The sequence below is a fragment of the Phyllobates terribilis genome, unplaced genomic scaffold (assembly GCF_046119375.1).
Source record: "Phyllobates terribilis strain yellow unplaced genomic scaffold, ASM4611937v1 Scaffold_3__8_contigs__length_932513732, whole genome shotgun sequence".
Classification (NCBI taxonomy): Eukaryota; Metazoa; Chordata; class Amphibia; order Anura; family Dendrobatidae; genus Phyllobates; species Phyllobates terribilis.
The window spans coordinates 419584666-419605362 of NW_027362763.1; the positions used below are offsets into that span (position 1 = coordinate 419584666).

The following is a 20697-nucleotide window of genomic DNA, read 5'->3' on the forward strand; positions in this document are numbered from 1 at the left end:
GACCAATCAGCGATTCTGGCGCCAAATTTAAACCTCGCTCTGCATCGCTCTGCTGATTGGTCGCGGTTGCCGGCCGTCACCAATCAGCAGTATTGTCGCCAAATTTAAACACCTCTTTGCTGATTGGTCGCGATCGCGACTAATCAGCGATTTTGGTGCCAAATTTAAACACGCTCTCCATTCCTCACTAACACGGTTCGCTGATTGGTCGCAGCCGCCGCCCGCGTCCAATCAGCGAGATTGGCGCCAAATTTAAACAACGCTCTGCTGATTGGTCGAGACCGGCGACCGCGACCAATCAGCAGAGCGATGCAGAGCGGGGTTTAAATTTGGCTCCAAAGTCGCTGATTAGTCGCGTCTGACGGCCGCGACCAATCAACACAGCGTTGTTTAAATTTTGCGCCAAAATCGCTGATTGGTCGCGACCGTCAGAAGCGACTAATCAGCGACTTTGGGGCCAAATTTAAACCCCGCTCTGCATCGCTCTGCTGATTGGTCGCAGTCGGCGGCCGCGACCAATCAGCAGTATTGGCGCCAAATTTAAACACCGCTCTGCTGATTGGTCACGGCCGTCGACCAATCAGCGATTTTGGTGCCAAATTTAAACCCCGCTCTGTATCGCTCTGCTGATTGGTCGCGGTCGGCGGCCGCGACCAATCAGCAGTCTTGGCGCCAAATTTAAACACCGCTCTGCTGATTGGTCGCGACTAATCAGCGATTTTGGTGCCAAATTTAAACACCGCTTTGCTGATTGGTCGCGGTTGCCGAACGCGACCAATCAGCGATTTGGGCGCCAAATTTAAACGCCGCTCTGCTAATTGCACCCCGTCGGCCGCATACCTATTCTAGAATACCCGATGCGTTCGAATCGGGCCACCATCTAGTTAGGTTATATTTGCCCATTAACCCATGTACAGTCATCTGGCATTACAGCAGGGCCCTCAGGTGTTCACGAAGTCAGTGCTGGTAAGAGGAACAAAGTCAAAAGTGGTCAGACTCACCAAGTCAATAAATTGAGTGACAAGAACAGGGACAAAATAATGAGACATGCAAACTCAAAAGAATAGCTTGGGTCATATACCTTTAGGTCATCGCTTCTCGGCCTTTTGGCTAAGATCAAGTGTAGTATCTTTCGAAAAGGCGGCATGGCACGCGCCGCCCTAGTAGATTGATACAATGCACACTGGGGTTTGGGCGTTTGTTAGTTTGTTAATATAAGCCAGGTGGCTTATATTGTCATCTGGCGGAAAGCATGACCCCCCAGGATCGACGCCACTGGGCCGGGGAAGATCGAAAGCCCGAAGTGTGAAGCGCCCCAGGAGTGGTGACCCTGGGGTGCCTTAACTCACTGGGACTGGGAACCCCACTTGAGTTTATGGCACATTTGCACTTGCACTTCAATATTTCTTTCTTCGCACGCACCCTTATTCCGGACCTTCTGGCCTTAGGATGGGGAATTTTTAAATAACTGGTTGAAGGTCCGGGCAGTATTATACTGTGAAACCTTCACTATTTATTAATTCTTCTTGTCACTGTGAGTCCACTTTTTCACGTGTGTCCACGTCCTACGAGGATTTTGTCGGGATGCGGTTCCCTAACGGGTTCCTCTCTTGGCAGGTCTAGGGGGGTGGTGTGTGGCCATCAGGTTCCGCTCCCCCCTGAAACCCCTGGCTCTCCTCTTTTGGGAGGAGAGCATTGTTGGCTTCCTTCTTCCGGGAGGGGAGCACAGTCTTTGGCTCCCAGTGCCTTGCTTGGCTGAGAACTTGGGCAGGTGCTGGGGGTAAGATTGTGTCGCCTCTGGCTTCGGCTGGAGGTGGCTATTTGTCCCTGTTCCTCGCTGTGGCCTTCTGACTCAGAGGGATGGGGAATGGTTTGGGGGACCCTTCTCCTTTTGGAGAGGGTTTCATGTTGACCAACATCTTAGTGTACTTTTTTTGTGGTACTTGTCTCTTTTTTGAGCCCACTCGGGTTTAGTACACGAATTCAGGCTTTCGATAAAAAAAAAAGAAAAAAAAGTCAGGTGTTAGAATAAGGGCTCAACCCAAAGGATGCCTAAGACTATTGGGATAAACTAAATACAATAACTGGAACTCATAATAGACTGATACGAGTTTAAATGGAATCTGTCACCCCCTGGGACTTACATGACCTCTAATATGGGCATATAGGTGATAGAAATGTAAATCTTTACCTACCTGTATGCCTCATATTAGAGGTCTTATTGCTGTGAAATGTCTTTTTATTCAATCAAGTTTCTGATCCTTGCAGGCCCGGGGCCGTGAAGAAATCTCTGCCTCCTGTGGTAATTATAATGTTTCCTCCCTCCCCTGCATGTCACAGTGCCCTATGGTGTGCTGTTGCCGCTGCCAAATCTGCAGGGGAGGGGGGAAACATTATAATTACCACAGGAGGCGGGGATTTCTTCAGGGCCCTGGGCCTGCAAACATCATAAATTTGATTGAATAAAAAGACATTTTACAGATTTCACAGCAACAAGACCTCTAATATGAGGTGTACAGGTAGGTATAGATTTACATTTCTATCACCTGTATGCACATATTAGAGGTCAGATAAGTGCCAGGGGAGTGACAGATTCCCTTTAAAAAAGTCATGTTGTTTCCCTACAGGCCACAGAATGAGATATTAATAACACTTGCAGACTAGCCCAAATATAGACTGGTCAGTAGAAATATACACAATATAGCTACAGTAGGTGGCACCACAAAGCCCAGGAACACCAATATACTTAGCTGGAAATTTCTGATTACATTCAGGTTAGGTGCAGACAACCGTTTTCTCTCCATCTGAGGAAATAGGTCCAATTATGCAAATCACACTCTAATCAAACTCTGACAATATGTCCCCCATCCTGGGCTCCTTTTTGATAAAATGTCCCTAATCCCAGGCTTCTTCATGGTAAAAGGTTCCCCATCCTGAGCCCCTTCATGGTATAATGCCCCCATACTGGGCTCCTTTTTGGTAAAATCTCCATCATGGGCTCCTTCATGGTAAATCGTCCCCATCCTGGGAGTATTCTACTAATAATGTTCCCTGTTTTTCTTCAACACATTTAAAAAATAAACAATTCTTTTTATCTTCCTCCACCCCCTTGACGCACGACGTCCTCTTTAATAGCTGGTGCAGCAGCCTGCAGGCTGATGTCAGTGTGCCCGCCATGGCACATGACATCACTGCCATGTGCCGCCTGTCACAGGTTCGTAGATGTCAGCTGCCAGATTCTGATTGGCCAGTGGCCTGTCTTGCATAGCAGGGAGCCAGAGGCTTTCTGTGCTGCAATACATTTCAGCTGAATATGCGTCCTTGGAAGCACATCCAGCTGAAATAGGCACTGGTGGGATCCATGTGTTTGGGGTCAGCTTGGATGGCAAGGTAAACTTACAAATAGAACAGCTGCCTGTACAAAAAGGTCCCTTAAGCACACAGACAGCATTTCTTCTCAGTGATACAGTGGCAAGTAATTTATTGATATGATATTTACGCTGAAAATGAAGGTGTCACATTGTGTGCACACCAGAAGCTATGCAATAAGAAACTCAGGAGAAATGTGCAGAGAAATTTAAGAATTTGACCTAGTTAGCTGCCTCATTGTTCCTAATGATTTTTGACACTCTTGACACAGTACTAGATGCATAGGCGGATTATAATGATGGCAATCTGGGTTACCGCCCAGGGCCCAAGGTTCTGGGGGGTCCCATGGCCTGATTGCCCTCATTAAAATATTTGTTGCGCCACCATCGGCAATACTTATCACCGACAGGTAGGATTCCTGTTGCTCCGCAGCCAACAATAGAGAGACAGAGCGTAGCAGCAGCCCATTGCCTTCTCTATGACTCAACGCAGGGCTGCGTCATTAACCGTGTACGAACCGGCAAGAAGAGGAAGGAAGCAGAGCTGCAGGGGATCGCCAGGAAAGGTGAGGTATTCTTTTTTTTTATCTAAAGTGAATGATTTGGGAGATGGGTGAACGCACAGTATGTTATAATGAATTGGGATGGGGATGGGTGACAGCACAGTATGTTATAATGAATTGTGATGGTTGAGAGCACAATATGTTATAATGAATTGAGATGGGGATGGTTTAGATTACAATATATTAAAATTAATTGGGATGCGGATGGGTGAGAGAACAGTATGTTAGAATGGATGGGGATGGGTGAGAGCACAATATAATATAATGAATTGGGATGGTTGTGAGCACAGTATGTTATAATGAATTGAGATGAAGATAGGTGAGAGCACAATATAATATAATAAATTGGGATGGGGATGAGTGAGACAACAGTATGTTAGAATGAATTGGGATGGTTGAGAGTACAGTTATAATGAATTGGGATGGGGGATGGATGAGAGAATAGTATGTTATAATGAATTGGGATGGGGATGGGTGACAGCACAGTATGTTATAATGAATGGGGATGGGTGAGACGATATTACATTATAATTAATAGAGGGTAGAGGTGTAAAGAGGATATTGCATACTGAATTGGGGGTATGTAATTTTTATTTTGAGGTACAGTTGAAACCAGAAATTTACATACACTATATAAAAAGACACATATGCATTGTTTTCTCAATATCTCACATAAAATCAGAATAAACCTTTCCCGTTTTAGGTCTATTAGGAATACCATCATTTTTAATATTTGCCAAAAGCCAGAATAATGAGAGAGAGAGAGAATGTTTTAAGGCATTTGTATTACTTACTGCAAAGTCAAAAGTTTACATACACTAAGATTACTATGCCTTTAATCAATTCTGGACTGCCCATATGATGATGTCATGTGTTTGGAAGCGTCTGATGTTTTTTTGGCAACAGCTGAGTTAATTAGAGACACACCTGTGGATGTATTTTAATGCACACCTGAAACACACTGCTTCTTTGTGTATCATCATGGGAAAGTCTAAAGAAATCAGCCAAGATATCAGGAAGAGAATTGTGGACTTGCACAAGTCTGGCTCATCCTTGGGTATGTTACGGATCTGGGTGGTGGAACCTCTGTGCTGTGATGCAAGGAGGGACCAGAAGGGCGTAACTAAGTGCCTACCCGGACTGAAGAAGCACAGATCTACACTGTGTGCAGAATTATTAGGCAAGTTGTATTTTAGAGGATTATTTTTATTATTGATCAACAACTATGTTCTCAATAAACCGAAAAGACTCATAAATATCCAAGCTTAATATTTTTGGAAGTTGGAGTGTTTTTTTTTTAAATTTGGCTATCTTAGGAGGATATCTGTTTGTGCAGGTAATTATTACTGTGTAGAATTATTAGGCAATTTAATAAAAACTAAATATAATCCCATTTCACCAGGTAAACCAATATCAGTGCACAAAATTTAGAAATAATCATTTCTGACATGCAAAAACAAAAAACAAAAAAATTAGTGATCAATATAGCCACCTTTCTTTATGATGACACTCAAGAGCCTTCCATCCATAGATTCTGTCAGTTGCTTGATCTGTTTTCAATCAACATTGCGTGCAGCAGCCACCACAGCCTCCCAGACACTGTTCCGAGAGGTGTACTGTTTTCCCTCCCTGTAGATCTCACATTTTATGATGGACCATAGGTTCTCTATGGGGTTCAGATCAGGTGAACAAGGGGGCCATGTCATTATTTTTTCTTCTTTAGACCTTTACTGGCCAGCCACGCTGTGGAGTAGTTAGATGCATGTGATGGCGCATTGTCCTGCATGAAAATCATGTTTTTCTTGAACGATACCGACTTCTTCCTGTACCACTGCTTGAAGAAGTTGTCTTCCAGAAACTGGCAGTAGATCTGGAAGTTGAGCTTCACTCCATCCTCAACCCGAAAAGGTCCCACAAGTTCATCTTTGATGATACCAGCCCATACCAGTACCCCACCTCCACCTTGCTGGCATCTGAGTCGGAGTGGAGCTCTCTGCCCTTTACTGATCCAGCCTCTGGCCCATCCATCTGGCCCATCAAGAGTCACTCTCATTTCATCAGTCCATAAAACCTTTGAAAAATCAGTCTTAAGATATTTCTTGACCCATTCTAGACATTTTATCTTATGTTTCTTGTTCAAAGGTGGTCGTTTTTCAGCCTTCCTTACCTTGGCCATGTCCCTGAGTATCGTACACCTTGTGCTTTTTGATACTGCAGTAACGTTGCACTGAAATATGGCAAAACTGGTGGCGAATGGCATCTTGGCAGCTTCACGCTTGATTTTCCTCAATTCATGGACAGTTATTTTGCGCCTTTTTTGGCCAACATGCTTATTGCGAACCTATTGGCTATTCGCCATGAAACGCTTGATTGTTCGGTGATCACGCTTCAAAAGTTTGGAAATTTCAAGACTGCTGCATCCCTCTGCAAGACATCTCACAATTTTGGACTTTTCAGAGCCCGTCAAATCTCTCTTCTGATCCATTTTGCCAAAGGAAAGGAAGTTGCCTAATAATTAAGCACACCTTATATAGGGTGTGGATGTCATTAGTCAACACCCCTCCTCATTACTGAGATGCACATCACCAGATTTACTTAATTGGCAGTTGGCTCTCCAGCCTATGCAGCTTGGAGTAGGACAACATGTATAAAAAGTATCATGTGATCAAAATACTAATTTGCCTAATAATTCTGCACGCGGTGTATAGCTATTATAATCTATAAGTTGCTAATATTCCTTCTCTTAAAGAGGCTGGCCACTACTTTTTTATTGATGGCCTATTTTTGGCAGGGCTGCCACTAGGAATTCTTGAGCCCCATACTGTCAAAATTTCCGGGCTCCCTTCAGACTCCGCCCAGTCTCCACCCCAGCTCCGCCTCCACCCCTTAAACCTTCCACAGTCCCACCGCCCACTCTTGGAAAAACTCCACTTCTGCACCACGTCCTCACCAATCACACATTAACAGTTCCCATCGAAGACCAGATCACACATATAGCCAGCAGCTTTTATTTTGGCCCAAAAAATTTTTAAACCACCACCAGGACAAGGAAACTCTTCTTGCCGGACCCTACTCTACTCTAACATATTAAACATTTCTTAAAAATATCCAATACTCTTTTTTTAGGTATATGTTATTTATTTTTCTTTAAGGGACTGTGTCACATACATTGTTTTAAACTAATTGTAACCAGATTGGGCCATTTTTCTTTATAATCTGTATTTCTGATTTCAGATTCCACCAATCATTTCCTCCCCAACCAGAATGTATGAGCTCCTAGAAAATCCTGAGCGCTGCCATCTGATGTTGTAAATCGGCATTTGATCTTGCAGCATCGCTCAGGGTCATCCAGTAGCTTCTAAGTTTTGGTTGTGGGTTTGAAGGTGGGAGGGGAGGGAATGATTGCATCATACAATCACGTACTGAAATGGTGGACAAATTAATACATGAACTTAAGTTAGCCACTCACATAGCCAGTGGCACCGCAGCACCCGCCGCCCAGTCAAGAAGAATCTTATGGTCGCCACAGCTTGCCCACCACCGCCCCACCGCCGCCTCCGCAGCCTGCGATCACCGAATTAATAAATGTAAACAGTAGTGTTGAGCGAGCATGCTCGACACTGCTCGGTACTCGCCCGAGCATCTCACCACTCGGGATGTTTGGCGAGCACCGAGGATTTTCGGGTTACTCGGGCGGGAGCTCGGGTCTCCACCCTGCATGTTTGGCGCTCTTTACAGAGCCAAAGAACATGCAGGGATTGCCAGCCAATCACTGTAATGCCACAGCCATGTTGGTTGTGGGCATTACAGTGATTTCCTGGCCACACAGCGTCACATCGAGTATTTAAAACCGGGCGCCGCCATCTTGGACACAGTCGCTCTGGATCAGACAGTGTAGGGAGAGTGCTGCTGAGTTAGGGAGAGATTTATACAGCAAAATAGGTAGTGTAGGGTCTCTAAAGCCTCTAAATCAAACAAACAGTCCTTCTGAGGACTAATATCCATCCCAGATATCAGGCAGGCAGGCTGTATAGGAGACGCAGTGGTTACACCAATACTGCATTACAGTCCTGTGTGCTGCTGCAGCTCAAATTGCTAGATTTAGCCCCAGCAGCACTCAGGGGCTAGGATAAATCCTCCTTTTTTTTTTTTCCTCAGTCAGACTGTACAAATTTCCGTCTTATTAACCTTTTTTTATTCCCCCCCCCCTCCAAAAAAAAAAATTGAGTGTGTCTGTGAGTGTTCAGACACAAATATATCTGTATAAAAGAGTCTGGTTTTGGCCAGATAGCTAGAACTGTGGTTTTGCAGTTCCATGGTTCAAATCTCTGTATTATCCACTTTTTTGCCTTTTTTCCATAAAAAAAAAAACAGTTTGAGTGTCTCGCTGACTGTTCAGACACAAATATATCTGTTTAAAAGATTCTGGTGTAGGCCAGAGAACTAGAACTGTGGTTTTCCTCTTCCACGGTTCAAATCTGGGTGTAATCCACCTTTTTGCCTTTTTTCCATAAAAAAAAACAGTTTGAGTGTCTCGCTTCTGTTCAGACACAAATATATCTGTTTAAACGATTCTGGGGTAGGCCAGAGAACTAGTACTGTGGTTTTCCTCTTCCACGGTTCAAATCTAGGTGTAATCCACCTTTTTGCCTTTTTTGCATAAAAAAAAAACAGTCTGAGTGTCTCACTGACTGTTCAGACACAAATATATCTGTTTAAAAGATTCTGGTGTGGGCCAGAGAAATAGAACTGTGGTTTTCCTCTTCCACGGTTCAAATCTGGGTGTTATCCACCTTTTTGCCTTTTTTACATAAAAAAAAACAGTTTGAGTGTCTCGCTGCCTGTTCAGACACAAATATATCTGTTTAAAAGATTCTGGTGTAGGCCAGAGAAATAGAAATGTGGTTTTCCTCTTCCACGGTTCAAATCTGGGTATAATCCACCTCTTTGCCTTTTTTCCATAAAAAAAACAGTTTGAGTGTCTCGCTGACTGTTTAGACACAAATATATCTGTTTAAAAGATTCTGGTGTAGGCCAGAGAACTAGAACTGTGGTTTTCCTCTTCCACGGTTCAAATCTGGGTGTAATCCACCTTTTTGCCTTTTTTTACATAAAAGAAATTATTTGAGTGTCTCGCTGACTGTTCAGACACAAATATATCTGTTTAAAAGATTCTGGTGTAGGCCAAAGAACTAGAACTGTGGTTTTCCTCTTCCACGGTTCAAATCTGGGTGTAATCCACCTTTTTGCCTTTTTTACATAAAAAAAAAACAGTTTGAGTGCCTCGCTGACTATTCAGACACAAATATATCTGTTTAAAATATTCTGGTGTGGGCCAGAGAAATATAACTGTGGTTTTCCTCTTCCACAGTTCTAATCTCCTTTCTATTACCTTTTTGCCATTGATAGTGCGAGTGTAAGATATTTTACTTCATTTACAATGGGCAAGGCACGTGGCAAGGGATGTGTAACTGGATGTTCTGGTGATGGTGCGTGCAGAGGACGGGGCCGTGGCCAAGGTGAAAATGTGCCACAACCAACAGCCACATCTTCTCGCTTCCAGTTCTTGACCAAATTACTAGGGAAGCACACAACAACACCACTATTGCCAACTGATCAGTGTGAACAGGTTATTAATTGGATAGCAGATAATACTTCCAGTCACCTGGGCACCACCACCTCCGGTCTGTCTTCCACACGGTCAAGTCTTAGTAGCCGTGAGTCTCGACTGCATACTCCTCCTCACCCTGATGCTCCTTCCTCCCACCATGCCGAATGTCGTCAGACAGCACCTGATCCCACAGTTGGACACTCTGAAGAGTTGGTCACTGGTCCATTTCTATATTTGGGCCCCTCATCTGCTCCGCTTGAAGTGGAAGAGGAGATCCCATGTAGCGATAGCCAAATATTTGAACAGCCACGGCCACAGGAAGGAGACGCTGGCGATTTGTCACAGGAGGTAGACGATGACGAGACACAATTGCCACAAAGTGAGGAGGAGGACCGTGGTGCGGAAGTGGAAGAGGAGGAGGTGATGGATGATCTAGTAACTGACCCAACGTGGCAGGAGGACACGCAGAGCGAGGCCAGCAGAACACAGGGGGAGGGAGGCAGAGTACCCCAACAGGCAGGAAGAAGCAGTGTGGTGGCCGCAGACAGAAGGCGGGCAACCGTTCCCCGTAACACAAACACGAGGGACGTTGCCAGTACATCGGGTAGGTCTTCCAGAGTCTGGAATTTTTTTAAAGACTCTGCTGATAACCCCAAAAAGGCCATTTGTACCACCTGCCAGGCCAGCATCAGCAGGGGTGACAAAACTACCAACCTGACCACCACCAGCATGATCAGGCACATGTCAGCAAAGCACCCGACTTTGTGGGGCGAACCCCAGGGTCCACGACCAGTGTCAGCGGGTGTCACCACTGCTTCTTCTGCTGTTGTGCATGTAAGAGAACCCCCTGTTGTGCGTGCAAGGCAATCCCCTGTCCATACTGCATGCAAAGATGCCCCCTCCTCTCAGTCTTCACTTGTTATGGCAGTTTCTCAAGAAACAGCATCAACGTCCACTTCCCACCGCAGCGTTCAATTGTCCATATCCCAGACCTTTGAACGAAAGCGCAAATTCGCAGCCAACGCCCCACAGGCCACAGTCCTAAAATCGCACATTTCACGACTGCTTGCGTTGGAAATGCTGCCTTTTAGGCTGGTGGAGACGGAATCCTTCTGCAACCTTATGGCGGTGGACGTCCCTCGGTACTCGGTCCCCAGCCGACACTATTTTGCCCGGTGTGCCATCCCCGCACTACATAAGCACGTGTCCCAAATCATCTGCCGTGCCCTCAACAACGCAGTTACTGGGAGAGTCCACCTGACAACAGACACGTGGACAAGTGCTTGTGGCCAGGGACGGTACATCTCCCTGACGGCACACTGGGTAAACATAGTGGAAGCCGGGACCCAGTCGGACCTTGGGACGGAACACATCCTCCCCACACCGAGGATTGTGGGCCCTATGTCAGTCAGAGTTGCCCCCACAGTGTACAACTCCTGCGCATCATCCTCCTCCTCATGTTCAGCCTCCATCTCAGATATCACCACATCAGTTGCAAGCTGGAAGCACTGCAGTACTGCCTCAGCCAAGCGGCAACAGGCTGTGCTGAAACTCATGAGCTTAGGTGATAAACCTCACACTGCTTGTGAGTTGTGGACAGCTGTGAAAGAGCAGGCAGATCTGTGGCTGAGACCGCTGAACCTACATCCAGGCATGGTCGTGTGTGACAATGGCCGTAACCTGGTGGCGGCTCTGAGGCGAGGCGAGATCACACACGAACCATACCTGGCTTATGTGCTTAACCTCGTGATTCAGTAGTTTCTGAAATCGTACCCCAAGTTGCCAGATCTGCTCGTCAAAGTACGCCGCCTGTCAGCTCATTTTTGGAAGTCGGCTACAGCTTTCGCCGCCCTTGCTGTGTTGCAGCAGCGTTTGCAGCTTCTGGCACACCGACTGGTTGTGTGATGTCCCCACACGTTGGAACTCTACCTTCCACATGTTGCAAAGGATTTGTGAGCAGAAAAGAGCAGTTGTGGAGTACCAACATCAACAAGGCCATCGGTATTCAGTTCAGACTCCACACATAAGACCTCAGGAGTAGTGTTGAGCCACCCCCGTAGTGTTCGGGTTCGGTTCGTTGAACACCAGTATGTTCGCCGAACTGTTCGTCGAACTGTTCGTCGAACACCGTTAAAACCAATGGCAGGCAAACAAAAACACATAGAAACACATAGAAAACACCTTCAAAGGTGTCCAAAAGCTGACAAACTGCTCATAAGACACAACTAACACATGGAAAAGTGACAAGTACATATAGTCATGCGAAAAGAAAAGAGGTGGAGGAGTAAAAGGAGGGGGAGACACAAATATAGGCATGTCATGCCCTTCTAAAATCAAGAAAGGCTGGAGTAAAAATCTAAAATCAGCCTACCAACACCCAGACGTCGTGACAAGAAAATTAGAAAAAGAAATATCTTTAGGTAGAATGGCGGTTCCATTCAGAACACTTTCCTTACAAGACGTAGTGGTATCCCCGTTGTGAGTTGTGCCAAAAACGGAACCCAATACATTCGGACTAATCCACCATTTGTCATATCCAAGGGGCAGGTCAGTAAACGACAACATCGACGCGGAACCAAGTACAGTAGTATATACTGTACATCCTTTGACAAGGCAATCAGGCGGATCAAGAAGTTGGGAAGGGTCACCCTAATGGCCAAAACAGACATTGATGCAGCGTTCTGGTTACTTACTACCTGTGCCTCAGAATAGTGTCCACCTATTGGGCTGCTTCTGGGAAGGAGCATACTATATAGATCGCTATTTGCCCATGGGGTGGTCCAGATCTTGCTCACTATTTGAGGCGTTTAGTTGCTTCCTTGAATGGGTTGTAATGGACGTTTCTAAGGGGGCACATATTATCCATTACCTCGACAACTTCTTATGCCTGGGCCCAAAAGATTCGCCACAGTGTGATTACACGCGGTAGTCCACCTGTGAGAAGGAGAGAGCTGGAGGGAGAGCAGACACCACAGAGCCGAGGGGTTAGATGGAGAACGGAAGAAGGAAAGAGGGCGAGGGAGGTAAGGGAGTACAGTGGAAGGCCGACCTGAGCTCCCCCACATTCCTGCTGGGCGGGGAACAGCCCTGGGAAGAAAAGCCGCTTGCGCATCCCTTTGAGGTTACGGGCGCGAGCGGGCAGAGGGACTACGCTGGAGTGCGAAGCCGACACGGCCAGTCCGTTCCTGCCCGTGCGACCTCCGTGTCGCCGGGTTTGTGCCTGAGCCGCGGTGGACCCTGACGGCTAGCCCCCCTCTCCCAATACTGGTGCCTGTCCGCTGGTGGGTCGAGCCCCCCCGCGGTGGGGGGGGTTAATGTAGCACCCCGAGGGCTCGGCTGCTACAGGGGTATTGCACCTCAAACCAGAGGTGTGGTATTCCACTCCCGGGTAAGGATGGAGTGTGGACCAGGACTCGGTAGGCTGCATGCACCACACACACCTCATTTCCGAGGGACAGCTCAACGGTGCTCCCACAAGATAGAAGTGCAGGCACGACAGCATCTGTCCCTGACTGGAGTGGGGAGGGGAAAGTACACCCAGTTGTGTAGGAGCAGATAGGGGTGGGTCTTTGGGCATAGGTAGGAGCCCATTGGTTGCAAGTCACCTGGGCTCATACACAGAGAGGGAGGTATAAAAGGTGGGCACCATCTGAGGAGTCCAGTTCAGTCCAGCTAGTTCAGAGAGGAGGAGAAGAAGACAGGAGTTCAGCCAGAGAGGGCTGACAGGGAGCTGTGGCTCAGTCTGGGCCCAGCTCCAGAGGCAGGCCTGGAGTGGAGGCCAGAAACAGCAGAAAGAGAGAGGAGAAGGAACGGAAAGGAAAGTAAGAAAGGAACTGGAACAGAGGAGAAAGGAAGCAAGGAACACAGAGAAAGGCCCAGAGACACGAGGACCGAAGGAACCCCATATGCCCAGAGGAGATACAGGGTGAAGGGTTGGCAGAACAGGGTACCGGAACCCAAATTGGTGGAGGCAACAGATTCCTCAGCCAAAGACCGGAGGTTGTTACCACATCTTGGTGCGACCCCTCACTACATCCACCAGAAAGGCATACTGTATAGGGTCAGGGAAACCGGGAGAGGTTTCGCCAACAGAAGGCCCGAGGAAGCTGGACAAAGGTGGGTCACTGGTGGGGACGGCCAGAGAAAGGTAGAGAAGGGAGCTCTGAACCACACTCTGGAATTACCTGGGAGTTGACCGAGTCCCTTGCCTGGTGGACGCAGCACGGCTCGGGCAGTCATCGCCTGCAGCATTGACATGAACAACAACTGTGAGTAAAGCATTGAAAACTGCAACCGCACGTCTCTGTGGTTCCTCGCCGCACCAGCACCATTAGCACTGGGACGCTCACACCATCACTCCCATCATCTCTCACATTAGCTGCCCTGAGGCAATACTTCTCCCGTGGGGAGTTATCCCATACTCAGCTGCGCAAACAACATCAGCCTCAGCGGTCTGCAGCGCGGCGGCGGTCCCCACTGACCACAATCCACGGGTGGCGTAGTCGGACATTTGCTATACATTAAGACTGCCACTGGTTTGACCACCCTGGGCACGGACCGGGTCACCGCCACACGGAGACTACAACCCCCAGCATTCTACAACAGGTCCGGTTCCGGGTTCCCCTGCACAACACAGGCCCAGGGGGCACGTCAACTTTGGCGTAGTCGGCAGGATCATTACCAACCCGCCACAAGCGGGTATTGCGTGCCTGGAGAAAACTGCACATGTACCTTAAAAAGAAGTCTCCCGCCATTTCCAGAAGTTTCCCGCCGTCCGGAGTCGTTTCCCGCCATCCGGAGCCGATTCCCGCCATCGGACGCCATCTTGGACCGTTTCCCGCCGTCTTCATCCGTTTTTCCCGCCCTGGCAGAGCGGACGCCATTATGTGCGCACCAAAGGACAGCAGGAAGCCACCTCCCATCGTGGGCCAGGTCCCAGAATGGCGCCAAAGAAGGAGCCCGCCTCCACCAGCCATGAGTGCAGCAGTGGAGATGTCCATCAACGTGGGGGGGCTGCCCCTGAGGGTAATTGTCAGCAGATGCCCCCAAGACCAACCCCCATGGGGGCAGATAGGAAAGAAAACTGAGGGGCTGGGTGCAGCCTTGATCAGTCTGGACCTGCTGCATCCGGAGATGGAAGGAGCAGAGAACTCCACCAGCACCCTGGCCCGCAGCCTGCTGCAAGCTGAGCCACCCTGCAGCCTGACAGAGTTGCTGGCCCAGCTGCCTAGAGCCCCGGGCAGTGCGCGCGCAGCGCTGGAAGACCTAAACAGAAGAATGGTCCGAGCGCAGCGGGATGTGTTTGCCGAGTGGAAGGAGGAGATGACCCGGCAGCACGAAGGCAGCCAGCGGAGGACCCCGCCGGGACCGGCAGCTGCAGACGACGCCACGGAGGAGGCCATGGAGACCGAGGCAGGTAATGGGGACGCCACCACCCCAAGCCCTGGGAACACCAGCCTGCCCTCACCCTCCGTTGCGGGACCCAAAGCCCCGGGGACCGTACCTGACACCACGCCTCCACCGCCGCCAGCTAGGCCTCAGGCAGCGAGAACCGTCATCACGCCCCGCCCCGCGCTGTGCCCTCTGAACCCGGGCGCCGTAACGCGGGAGACGTCACAGGCCAGGACGCAATGCCCAGCACACCCGGGCGCCGCTGCCTCACCAGCGCCCCCTACCTTGGCGGTGCCACCCCCGGGCGCGACCAACAAGCGACCACCGGCCTTGTCGCAAGGCCGAGTGCCCCCGGGCGCTGCCACACGTCCGAAGCCCGCGGTGCCGCCCCTGGGTGCGGACCTGTACGCCCAACATACCAGCCCGGACGGGCTGCCCTTTGAGTGGCCACCAGAGTTTGACAACCCACGTCTCCGGGGAGAACAACCCCTGAGCGAGCCTCTGATCCCGGCCCCGGAGCCCGCCAACATCGCTCCACCCCCGCTGGAGGATGCCCAGTTTGCATGGGACCCCACCGGCGAGAGTCTCATGGGGTTCACCCAGGAGACCCGGGCAGAAGCAGCGCAGCGCCTGGATTGCTGCCGTCAGCAGCTGGCCACCTATGAAAGAGAGCGGCGGCAGAGGCGCATCAGGGAGGAGCGACTCCAGGCCAGGAGCGCGGAACAGAAGAGGAGGGCCCGACAAGACACCCACGCCATCCGCGGTCCCAGAGCCACCGGGACCGTAGTCAAGTTCCAGCTAGAGCATGGCTGGGGCTTCATCAGAGACCCGGAGGCTGACACCGACGTCTTCGTCACTAGAAGGGACGTTGAAAGCCACCTGCCAGAGGGACATCACGGCCGTGACCTGTACCCCGGTGACGTGGTCACCTACACCCGGCACAAGAGCGCAAAGGGACTGTACGCCCTCCACGTTCACCGACTCACGGAGGAGGAACTGCAGTACCGCCCAGACACGGAGTACACTGAGGGTCCGGACGGACGAGAAGATTACCCGGAAGAGCAAGGAGCATCAGGAGGACACCGTTACCAGTAAACGGTAAAGTGGAACTGTATATAGTTACCCGTCAGGGTACCAGAACTGTTACAAGAACTGTTATGAGAATTGCTGCTGATTGAAGTGTGGTCCCCGTTGGGACTAGTGTGGAATAGTTAAAGGACTGTTACCCGTGTGCAAGTTAACCCCCTCAATCCCTAACCAGGCTGAGGACTGTGAGCAGCCATTCCCCTATCCCCCACTGGCCGAGGACTGAGAGCGGCCAATCCCTTGTAAATAGTTGCGCTTCTTAAAGCGCCCCCTACTGGTTTTATAAAAGAACTGCAACGTCTACCTCAGAATTAAATAGACTGTTGCACCTTTACCTGGTCACAAGTTGCACAGCGGCCAGAGCTCCAGAATGTGTTTTTGAAGAAAATGTTTTATTTGAAAATGTCTTATATTGGAAAGTTTTATATGCTGCTAGAATAATACTGCAAATGTTTTATGTGATGTTTTATATGCTAAAAGAGTTCCAGTGGCATTAGCAAGATGTTTTATGGAAAGGAGTACCAGTAATGTTAAAAAGAAAAGAGTACCTCCCATAAAGGGATGAGTTTTTGGTTAATATCTTATATGTGAGTGCACTTTAAAATTTGTATGTTTTAAATAGTTTTATTCTTTTCCAGCCCGAGGACGTGCTGTGATTTACCAGGGGGGAATGTAGCACCCCGAGGGCTCGGCTGCTACAGGGGTATTGCACCTCAAACCAGAGGTGTGGTATTCCACTCCCGGGTAAGGATGGAGTGTGGACCAGGACTCGGTAGGCTGAATGCACCACACACACCCCATTTCCGAGGGACAGCTCAACGGTGCTCCCACAAGATAGAAGTGCAGGCACGACAGCATCTGTCCCTGACTGGAGTAGGGAGGGGAAAGTACACCCAGTGGTGTAGGAGCAGATAGGGGTGGGTCTTTGGGCATAGGTAGGAGCCCATTGGTTGCAAGTCACCTGGGCTCATACACAGAGAGGGAGGTATAAAAGGTGGGCACCATCTGAGGAGTCCAGTTCAGTCCAGCCAGTTCAGAGAGGAGGAGAAGAAGACAAGAGTTCAGCCAGAGAGGGCTGACAGGGAGCTGTGGCTCAGTCTGGGCCCAGCTCCAGAGGCAGGCCTGGAGTGGAGGCCAGAAACAGCAGAAAGAGAGAGGAGAAGGAACGGAAAGGAAAGTAAGAAAGGAACTGGAACAGAGGAGAAAGGAAGCAAGGAACACAGAGAAAGGCCCAGAGACACGAGGACCGAAGGAACCCCATATGCCCAGAGGAGATACAGGGTGAAGGGTTGGCAGAACAGGGTACCGGAACCCAAATTGGTGGAGGCAACAGATTCCTCAGCCAAAGACTGGAGGTTGTTACCACATCTTGGTGCGACCCCTCACTACATCCACCAGAAAGGCATACTGTATAGGGTCAGGTAAACCGGGAGAGGTTTCGCCAACAGAAGGCCCGAGGAAGCTGGACAAAGGTAGGTCATAGGTGGGGACGGCCAGAGAAAGGTAGAGAAGGGAGCTCTGAACCACACTCTGGAATTACCTGGGAGTTGACCGAGTCCCTTGCCTGGTGGACGCAGCATGGCTCGGGCAGTCATCGCCTGCAGCATTGACATGAACAACAACTGTGAGTAAAGCATTGAAAACTGCAACCGCACGTCTCTGTGGTTCCTCGCCGCACCAGCACCATTAGCACTGGGACGCTCACACCATCACTCCCATCATCTCTCACATTAGCTGCCCTGAGGCAATACTTCTCCCGTGGGGAGTTATCCCATACTCAGCTGCGCAAACAACATCAGCCTCAGCGGTCTGCAGCGCGGCGGCGGTCCCCACTGACCGCAATCCACGGGTGGCGTAGTCGGACATTTGCTATACATTAAGACTGCCACTGGTTTGACCACCCTGGGCATGGACCGGGTCACCGCCACACGGAGACTACAACCCCCAGCATTCTACAACAGGTCCGGTTCCGGGTTCCCCTGCACAACACAGGCCCAGGGGGCGCGTCATTAACATCTGCAGAAGAAAGACCATCTTCCAGCCAAACTAAGATGTCTACTTTTTTTCGTGGACAATGTGATACGATCCCTTTCTTACGGACACGCCCATCGCTACAAATTCCAGATGAGGCACAAAAACAGCAGGTGCTTCAACGGATATCAAGTGCTCCTTCAAATGGGCTCTCCTCCACCTCAACTTCAACATCACAAATACTCCAGTCCTCAGAGGTGTCACCTCAATCGCACTTGATTCCTCACAGCTCCCAAGTCTCCAGCTGCCCATCTGAGTATGGGGTAACACAGATGGTTGAGTCTGCACAGCTGTTTATTCATACTATAGCCTGGGAAACGGAGGTCTGCTCCAGAGCTTCTGTTAATCCAGACGAGGAAATGATCTGCACTGATGCCCAGAATCTTTATGAGTCGGATCCAGGACCAGATGAAGAAGGTTCTGAGCATAATGTAGACCCTCGTTCCCAAACTGTAACTCCTGTTGATGGAGACAATGATGAAGACGATGATGAGACTTAAATACCTGATTGGAGCGACAACTTGACATTTCGGTCAGGACAGGAAGAGGTTGGCTCTGAGGACGACGGGTGTGAGAACACACAGGGTGATGATGACGAGGTTGATGATCCCACTTACTGTCAACCCACAGTCAGCCAGTCGATGAGGTCAGCAGAGGAGGTGGAGGAGGAAGCTATTGACGACGAGGTTAGGTTGCGCCTTCCTGGACAGAGACGGAGTACTGGAAGCACGTCAACAACTGCATCCTCAACCACAACTCTGCCTCTGACCACAAGTCGTGGTGCCTCTTCAGGTCGCATGGGCTCTAAGCCTTGCATAGCCTGGGCATTTTTTCAGATCGATAAGAATGACCCAACTCGTGTTATCTGTAATATTTGTCGCCAAAAGCTAAGTAGAGGCCAAAAAATCCATAGTTTGAGTACTTCATGCATGAACCGTCACATGGATATGAAGCATAGGTTGCAGTGGGAAGCTCACTGTGCTACAATGCAGCCTAGCGGGCCGGGCCAACCACCGTCTGCCCCATCTTGTGCATCCGCGGCCTCTTCATCCTCTGTGACTGGGGGGACAGCAGTCACACATGTTTTTGTACGCAGACCTGTCACCTCTTTACCCGCAACAGCCAGTGTGATTGGCAGGTCATCATTTCATTTGGAAGTGGAAACACCAGCTGGTGTTGAGCGCTCTCCGACATCGAGAGCACCACCTTTGGATCAAGGCAACCTAACTTTTCCGCCTGCATCTTCCTCACAGACCGGCAGTTTGCCGGGGACACCCTACTCAACCCCGTCTAAGCACAACAGCCATCCCTCGGTCCCTCAGATGTGGACAAGTAAAAGACCATTTCCTCCTAGCCATGACAAAGCTAAGAGGTTGAATTTCACCATCTGCAAGCTGTTGGCTACAGAAATGCTGCCTTTCCGCCTGGTGGACACAGAGGATTTTCGAGACCTTATGTCCGTCGCAGTGCCCCAGTACCAGATGCCCAGTCGGCACTACTTCTCAAAGAAAGGTGTGCCTGCGCTACACCAGCATGTCGCACACAACATCACCGCTTCTTTGAGAAACTCTGTGTGTGACAGGGTGCATTTCACCACAGACACTTGGACGAGTAGGCATGGACAGGGGAGTTACATGTCGCTGACTGGGTAACTATGGTGACAACAGGACAAGGGGCTGCTGTCCAAGTCTTGCTGTCCCCACGAGTTGTGCGTCAATCCTCTTTATCTAGAAGTTCCTCCACTGCTTCTGCCTCCTCAACCTCCTTTCGGTCCTCCACCTGCACCCAAAGCTTGTCTGGTAATGCCACCCGCTTTCTAACTGCGCAGAAGGAATCTTGCACACCTCCTTACTATGCTGGCAGCAGGGCTCAACGGCATCAGGCGGTGTTTAATTTGAAATGTCTGGGAAATGTGAGTCACACAGCTGAGGAGTTGTGGTCAGCTCTGGAGACCCAGTTTCATGAATGGTTGTCTCCACTGGACCTGCAACCAGGGAAGGCCGTGTGCGACAATGCTGCAAACCTGGGTGCGGCCCTTCGCCGGGGCAAGGTCACACACGTGCCTTGTATGGCTCACGTGTTGAACCTGGTTGTCCAGCAATTTTTAGCCCACTATCCCGGACTAGATGGCTTTCTGCAGAGGGCACAGTCGCTGTGTGCTCACTTCCGCCGTTCGCATCCCGCAGCTCAACGACTTACATCTCTACAGAAGTCGTTGGGTCTGCCAGTTCACCGGCGGAAATGCGATGTGCCCACATGGTGGAATTCAACTCTGCACATGTTGCAGTGACTGTGGCAGCACCGACAAGCCCTGGTGCAATACGTTCTGACGTATACCCTGGGCCAATGAGATCCAGAGGTGGGGCAGGAGTGGTCTCAGATCAGGCACCTATGCACCCTGCTGCACAGTTTTGAAATGGCGACGAAGATGTTTAGTGCTGACGATGCCATTATCAGCATGACTATTCCAGTGATTTACATGCTGGAGCACACGTTAAACAGAATTCAGAGTCAGGTGGAGGGACAAGAGGAGGTGGAGGAAGTAGAGGAGGAGTCGTATGCAGAAGGGATAACATCTCCAAGGTCCAGACGGTCGGCAGCACCAAGGCGGCAGGCATGGGAGGGTGGGGGAGAGGGATTAACCAGG

The 20697-nt window shown here is 49.7% G+C and overlaps 1 pseudogene; it reads left to right on the top strand.

Moving 5' to 3' along the window:
• Positions 1–1090: 1090 nt before the first annotated feature.
• LOC141260701 (U2 spliceosomal RNA) lies at positions 1091–1262 on the top strand (annotated as a pseudogene).
• The last annotated feature ends 19435 nt before the right edge of the window (positions 1263–20697 follow it).